The sequence below is a fragment of the Acomys minous genome (genome assembly GCF_964271855.1).
Source record: "Acomys minous genome assembly, chromosome: 16".
Classification (NCBI taxonomy): domain Eukaryota; kingdom Metazoa; phylum Chordata; class Mammalia; order Rodentia; family Muridae; genus Acomys; species Acomys minous.
In genome coordinates this window covers 7151746-7159321 of record NC_140498.1, presented here as the reverse complement: position 1 = coordinate 7159321, position 7576 = coordinate 7151746, and positions in this window count along the sequence as shown.

Here is a 7576-nt window from a genome sequence, read left to right as displayed (position 1 = left end):
GGAGTCTCTGAAAAAAGTAGGAAGTCACTGGGTCACGGGTACTCTATCCTCAAGGATGGATAAATGTCATCTCTGGGAAGTGGGTCAGGTCTGGTAAGAGTGGATCAGCTCTATAAAGAGTTTATTGTTATAAAAAGTGAAATTGTCCCCTTTCGAGCTTTTGCCTCCTTGTCACATCACACGACCTTTCTCCTTACACAGACCTCATCATTGTAGTGCTATCTGTCAGCTGAGAAGATGCTGGCCCTGTGTTCTTGAGCCTCCAGAGTTACAAGCTGAGGCATTTTGTTGTTATAGCTACACAAAACAGACTAAATATTAAGATGAGGTTGTCCCTTACCAAGTTACTCCAGATTATGTAAAAAACAGTGGATTTTTTTCCCCCAGATGTATCTTGGCCTGAGAGACTCCATTTTGGGGATTGTGCACCTAGACAGATATATAAAGAGCACCATCTGTCCAGTACCAGCCACACAGCACAGACTGATAAATAACTTGTTCCTGGCATAGAAGGAAGCCACTATATAAATATGTCAGAACAAACTGAGATTATAGAAGTATTACCAGGCTCAGGGCTGCCACAGCCTGTGCTCCAAGAAGCCAGAACAGCCGCTCATCTTCCATAAGCTATTAAAAGAGCTAAATTAATAGTGAAATAGTGAAATGCAAAAAGGAGATTTTATTAAAGATTTATTTAATGTGGCTGCATCAGCAAGAGGGTCATAGAGCCCCCTGGCTGCTGAAGGTCCGTCTTTGGGACCTAGCACGAGGGTAGGGCTTAAATTAATGCAAGAGATATTCATGGTCGAGCAGGCAGCCAAAGTGTGGTCTCGCACACATACCGCCTCTCAGTCACCCTGTCCAACATTCTCTCAGCTCCAAGTCCGCCCATACGGCTGTGTCACAACTTGTAAATCCTTCTCTTGGACATGAGTTCTTCCTCTGGCAGAGAGCTCTGTCTCCAGCTGCCCCCAGGGCTTCAGCCTTTTCTTCTCCCAGCAGAAGATCTCCCAGGACATTCTCATTTGATAGCCAAGGAGAGGGATACGAGTATTTCCTTAGAATATATTAATTCCTGCCATACCCGGCAGTTAGGGCCTGTGAGCATATTAAAATCCTGCCAGAGAATCCAGGCCTAGGAACTCAGCAGACACACCGCGTGAGGGAAAGGCGTGACACCCTCACCAAGACTCCATAAAGAGTTGGGGGCACACAGCACCTCAATGAGGATGTCTCACCTACCTGTCACCTGACCCCCCCCCCAGTGTAGGCCTCAAGGAGGACAGTCAGAGACTTCTGTCTGTCCCTAGGGCTTCAACCCAGATTGTTGCCCCAGCTGCCATTGATGTGGCTAATCAGCTGCCATCTACCCATTCTCCTGCCTAGCCATCTGGCCCTGTCCCCTGCCCTTTTCACCTTTCTAGCTGGCCTCAAGGCTGTGCCTCTCATGTCTGCCCGGGGGAACCCCAACTACAGCACAGACGTCATCCCAGAACCGATTTGGGTCTGTTATCTTATCAGCAGACTATTTACATTTCTGTCAACCCTTCTCCTGAAACCCTTTGAATCCCGCTCGGGCCTCTTGGCCTTCTGCAGCCTTTCTGAAGCTGCACAGACACACAGAGACCTAGATAGATGGAGTTATAGGGTGTCCTTGGAGGTGTGCTCGGACAGTTACTGGTCGTTAAGATTGGAATAAAGGAACCTGTGTTCACCCTGGCCGGGGTTACGAAGGAAAGCAGGAATACCTGGCAAACTGCTGTCATTGAAACCCCCACATCTGGTAAAATTTATTCTTATCCTCTAAATCCCAACATGGTAGAAAAACACAGAGGCGACTTGGGACACTCGCAGCTTGAGGATGCCCCTTGATCGCATGCAAGATGAGCTTGATCCAACTCACGTGACGAGCAGACAATTTAGTCATAAACTTGTAGCAGGCCACTGAACTACAGTTATGCCGCCTCAAGAACATATTGCCAAGAATACTTTAAGTGCTAAAACTATCTTAGGTAAAACTGGTCAATGGGCCAGCCCTAAATTCCTATACAGTGTGACCTTGAGCTAAAGGTTAACTGCCTGACCATTAGCCTTTCTCTTTCTGCTTCTGTGAACAGTGCTCTCTGTGTGCTTATGTCTCGATCGTATCTCGCCCTTAAAAATCTGAAACCAACCAGAGGTCGTAGAGGCTGCTTCCTGCTAATCTGCTTGGGCCAGTCCCACTCGAGGTTAATAAAGACTCTATGCACTTAATCTTGGGAGTTTTTCTCTTCAGATTCCTCACAACAAGCTTGCGTTGCTAGGTTGTTTCAGGCAAAACTGTGCCAAGGAGACGATACTCAGGGACCCAGGGCCCACCGGAGACTGAGACCAGGGCAAGTTGGGCACTGTCAAAGCATTTGCAAAGTGATACTCATTTCTTCGAGGGCAACAATTATGTTGATTGTATGAAGGGAAGATGACACGTCTTTGTTGGATTCCCTGAAAAGATTCTGAGCCGGGGATTCAGAAGCTGAAAGCTATGACAGATGAGAGAAAGGAAGGCAGGATGAGGGGAGAGGGGACGGGCCAGCCACAGTGTGCCTACAAGAGAGGCCTCGGGTGAGCCAGCAGGAAGCCCTGAAATTGGGCTTGAGATACCTCCAGTTGAGGAAAGAAGACTGAGGCTTTGAGTTTCCATTTCATCCAGTTACCCATTGACGATGATTTGAGCCTGTGCATGCCATGGGACCTTGAGGAAGTGAAGAAGAGGAAGTGGGAGGGGCTTTTGACCACAGGCCTCTCCTAGAGTACGCCCCTAACATCACTCAGACCCACCTTTATACATTTCCACCACTGCCCATGCAGCAAGCCAGGGACTGAGCCTTTACCACACAGGACCTTAAGGACATTCAGGACCAAACTGCAGCAGGAAACAGAGTGATGTCAGGGGGTCCTTTTGTGCAGGCTCATTTTGGCATGGACTCCGCATTTCCACTACCCGCCTTTTCTTCCTGATACAAGAAGGGAATTTCTCAGGAGAAATGTGCGCCTTGCCTCTGGGGAGAAAAGGGGAAGAGAGAAGCCATCCTGCAGCTTCTCAGGTGCCCTCGGGTGCAAAACCATCAAGATGTTCCACTCACAGGCAGATTTGGGGTTGACAAGCTCTGATTCCTGCAGATTCAGTAAGGGACAGGCCTAAGAGAATGTGGGGGTATATCTCTCCAGTCGGTGTGATGTGGACAGCAATTGCAGAAGTGATGCCCCTGTTAGCCTGCTTGGATGGAGTCCTCGCTCTGTCGTATCAGCTGTGCCATTGAAGAAAGTTCTTTATGTGTCCACATCTGTTTTCTGGCTTGTAAAACAAAAAATGAAAACGACGTCCACCATACCATTGGTGTGAGCAATAGGCAGGCTGAGGGTCTGTCAGGAGCATGGAAAAGTATAAAATCCATATCAGCTAGTATTATTTTTATTTGAAAAGGGAGACTGCCTTTGCGGCTTGGCAGGTGGGGGACACAGCGATAGAGAAACAGATGTGGCCAAAACAAGTCCTTTGACAGGCTCTGCTTGGGGGAAAGCTCAGCCACGGGGCTGGGAGCTCCTTCCTGTGCTACGGAGGGCACTTGGTGGGCCCTGCACGAGATGCCAATGTCCTACTCCCCAGTGCCCATGAATCGGGCTCCTTATGTGTTCCACATGGCTGACAGATGCAGTTAAGTATCCTGAGGCGAGGAGTGACTTTATTCCATTTTCTGCTGTTGTAACAGAAGACCCATGACTGGATAATGGAGAGAGAGAGAAAAGAGAGAGGATAGAGAGGGAGGGAGGGAGGGAGGGAGGGAGAGGGAGGGAGGGAGAGAGAGAGAGAGAGAGAGAGAGAGAGAGAGAGAGAGGAGAGAGAGGGAGGGAGGAAGGGAGGGAGGGAGAGAGAGAGAGAGAGAGCGAGAGAGAGAGGGAGGGAGGGATGGAGGGGGAGAGAGAGAGAGAGAGAAAAGAAAGAGGATAGAGAGGGAGGGAGGGAGGGGGAGGGAGGGAGAGAGAGAAAGAGAGAGGAAGGAGGAGGAGAGGGGGAGGGAGAGAGGGAGATGGGGAGAGAAGGAGAGAGAGAGAGAGAGAGAGGAGAAAGGATAGAGAGGGAGGGAGGGAGGGAGGGAGAGAGAGGAGAAAGAGAGAGAGAGAGAGGGAGGAAGGCCAGGCCTAACATCTCAGCCCTATGATACTAGCACCTCTGAGGCTGAGGTAAGAAGCTTGTCATGAGTTTGGGGCCCTTCTGGGCTATACAGTAAGTTAAAAGCTAGGGCTTTACAGTGAGACCCCCTCCCCATAGCAAAACTTAATAATAATAATTTATTTTTCCACACTACAGTGGGCTCGAAAATTCTGAGATCAGTGATCCCTCTGATAGGGCACAGGAATTTTTCTTCCATCATCCCACGGTGGAAAGCAGAGTGTCAAGAGGAGTGTTAGAGAACTGCCTTTATCTTCTCCTGAGGAAACTGCTCTTGGGGCAACGGTATTAATCCTCTCATGAAGATGAAGGCACGGCCTTCTAAATCCAAGATTTGTGCCTTTCCAGCTTCTATGGAGGCAGTGAATAAGGAGACAGGTTCCTGGGTGGATGGAACATCCTTTGGCTACCAATGTTAAGACCCACAGCAAGACACTGTACATACAGTGACAACTCAGTTTCATCTGTTTGTGGTTGGTAGTGTTCCACAGTGTCAAGGTGGCTTGTTCAGCAAAGAGTTGCAGAGAACTCTTGGAGACCAGAACAGCAGGTGACAAAGACCACCCGGATGTCACCTTTAAAGATCTCAGTGCACCTTTGTCAGATTTCAGACATTCTAACAACTGAAAAGTTCCCCAGGGGTATTCTGTGGCCAAACTTCAGTGCATCATAAAAGGCACAAAGAGGGGACAGAGACATGCATCTTAACATCACCACAGAGACACCTTCTTACAGTCTAGTGTAGTCACAGGGAGTGGGAAGGAACAGGAGAACACCACGTACACGACCCTTAGTCACTCTGCTCCTGTGATTTTATTGTCCTCTACATGCCAGCTTATGGTTTCTGTGGCGTCAAGGCATCAAATCATTGTTAAGCATCCAGAAGGGAGAGATGTCATCCAGAATCTTGAAGCTATTACTGGCAAGACAAAGGGCAGGATTGGAGTCATTATAACACAATAACAATGCACCCTCTCTCTGTGTGTCTCTGTCGCTTTGTGTCCGTGTCTGTTTCTCTGTCTGTCTGTCTGTCTGTCTGTCTGTCTGTCTGTCTGTCTGTCTCTCTCTCTCTCTCTCTCTCTCTCTCTCTCCCTCTGTCTATCTAACTTGAAAACAAGGCAGCCAAGTCCAAGTCCACAGCACAAGCTAAAAGTCTACAGTTTGTTCTTACCTGCTGGTACTTTACAGCGGGTGTCCTCATCCACCAGCTGGCCCTCAGCGTCTTCAGCATCACCCAGGAATCTGCTAGAGAGGAAACTTCTTGAGCCCCACTTCAAGCCAACTGGATCAGAGTCGTGGGTGAAGGGAAAGATCAGAAGACCCCATCAAAGCGGCAAGCTAAAGGGCACAGCATTTATTTTCAAAAGGAAAAGCTGAGTTGAGGAAAGAGTGGAAGGAAATTGGAGAAGCAGACTGCGGAGGAAGCCCATCCTTGCCACGAGAGCAAACAGACACGAGTGCTCCGGTGGCTGGACATCCCTGAGGGCCCACAGTTGGCCTCACGCCTGTCACTGAAATATAGACTTGGCCTCTCCTACAAGTGACCTCATGACAGGGCATTCCCTGAGGCTGCATTTGCAGGAAAACCATCACCAGGGCTGGAAATTTCTTGTGAGAATGAAGCAAGGATCTTTCTAAGCTAAGGTGCCTACCTCTTCCCCTTGTGCCATCCCATTAGCCAGCACTTTTGGGAGGGCAGGGGAGCTGGAAGATTTTGCTCTTTGGCTTGGTTTTTAGAATCCGAGAGGGTCTCCTGTAGTTCAGGTGGCCTCCAACAACCTGGCCATGGCTCACCTTAAATTCTTCATCTTTTTGCTTCCCTTTCCCAAGTGCCCAGACCACAGGGGGTGCACCATTGTTCCTGGTTTGAGACAAGGTAGCTTTTTGACATTTGTAGACTCATCACAGGAAATGTGAGAACCATCTGTGTACACGGTCTTCCAACATTTCCCTTCATCCCGGCTCTATTGCTCACACCCACTCTAGGAACCCTGGTGCGAGGTTTATCTGTCTCTCCATTAGTTTGCAAATTCTATGAGGATAGAGACCTAGATGCTCTTAATATTGAAACTCTGAGCTGAGTACCTGGTTCTTCATGAGGGTCTAATAAATACAAGGAAGACAGAAAGGCAGGAAGGATGGAAGATGCCTAATAGAGTACAGTATCCTTGCTCTCCAAGCCTGGACTATGAGGCCTCAGAGTCCCTCTCAACACAACACTGCAAACAACCACCCCACATCAGTCCTCTCTTTAAATTTAAACCTTAATGGTCCAGAGGAGATGGAGAAGCCCTTGGTTTTCTGGCATGAGGCAACCCTGGCAGAAAAGAGTGAAAGGAGAGGTGGCTGTTGGCCTGTAGAGCACAGGGTCTCCCAAAGCTGCACTGAGCTCCAGGGTACCGGTCACAGGATACTGGCTGGGATCATTGGGATGCAGTTGACTTAGGAGATTTGTGGAGCTGTCACCAGGGCAGCTCCTGAAAACGAAGCCCCAGGCTAGCAGGAACTCTTCCTTGGGCTGCTCAGCTGCAAACCAGATGGGCTTAAGCAAGGGACACCTCCCTCACAAACCTTAGCCTTTGACACACGTGAGCGCACACTGCCACCCAGTGGCCATGGTTGGTAACAGGCCCAGGATAAAGAAATGTGGACAACCACGATGTCCACGGAATGGATGCGTGGGAAGATAACAACTAGAATTATTTTATTTAGCTCTTTGTCAGTTAACCAAAACATACATTTATATTATTGTGTATAAAGTGCTGTGGGAAACCCGGTGCAGAAAGAGGAGACTCCAGACCTTTAAAGATGCTACCATGTACCACTGGCCAAGAACAAATGATCAGCTTGGGAATTCAGTTCAGATCCCTGGGATCCTATCCAGATGTTTGGCCAGCTGGTCACACGAGTCCCTTCTAGTCAATTACTTTTCTTGATGTTTCTAATCAACAGTGTTATATATGTGACGCTGTAAGCTTTTACATTTAATATTAGCTCATAACTCAAGAGCCTAAACCAGATGTTTTGGGTGAGAAAGAAATTGATGACTTATCAGGAGATTGAACCCAGGCCACTGGCTGCTCTCCAGGCACTCTGCCAGCTAAGCAGCAAGCACAGCGCCTGCTACCCACTCTCTTCAGTTACAGAGGGAGGAGGGGAGAGAGGGGGGGGCAGAGTACCAGTGTAGCACGGCATGCAAGGAAATCTGGCCAGTATTTCCTTATAAAGCAGGAGTCTTGTGTTCTTATAAGTCAGTAATGATCAGGATTTCCAATGTTTTGGACATGTCATCCTTTGTTTATGCTTTTATGGAAGAGAGGGAAGTTAGGATAAAGAAGACACTGAAATATAGAACCAAGAGAAGCC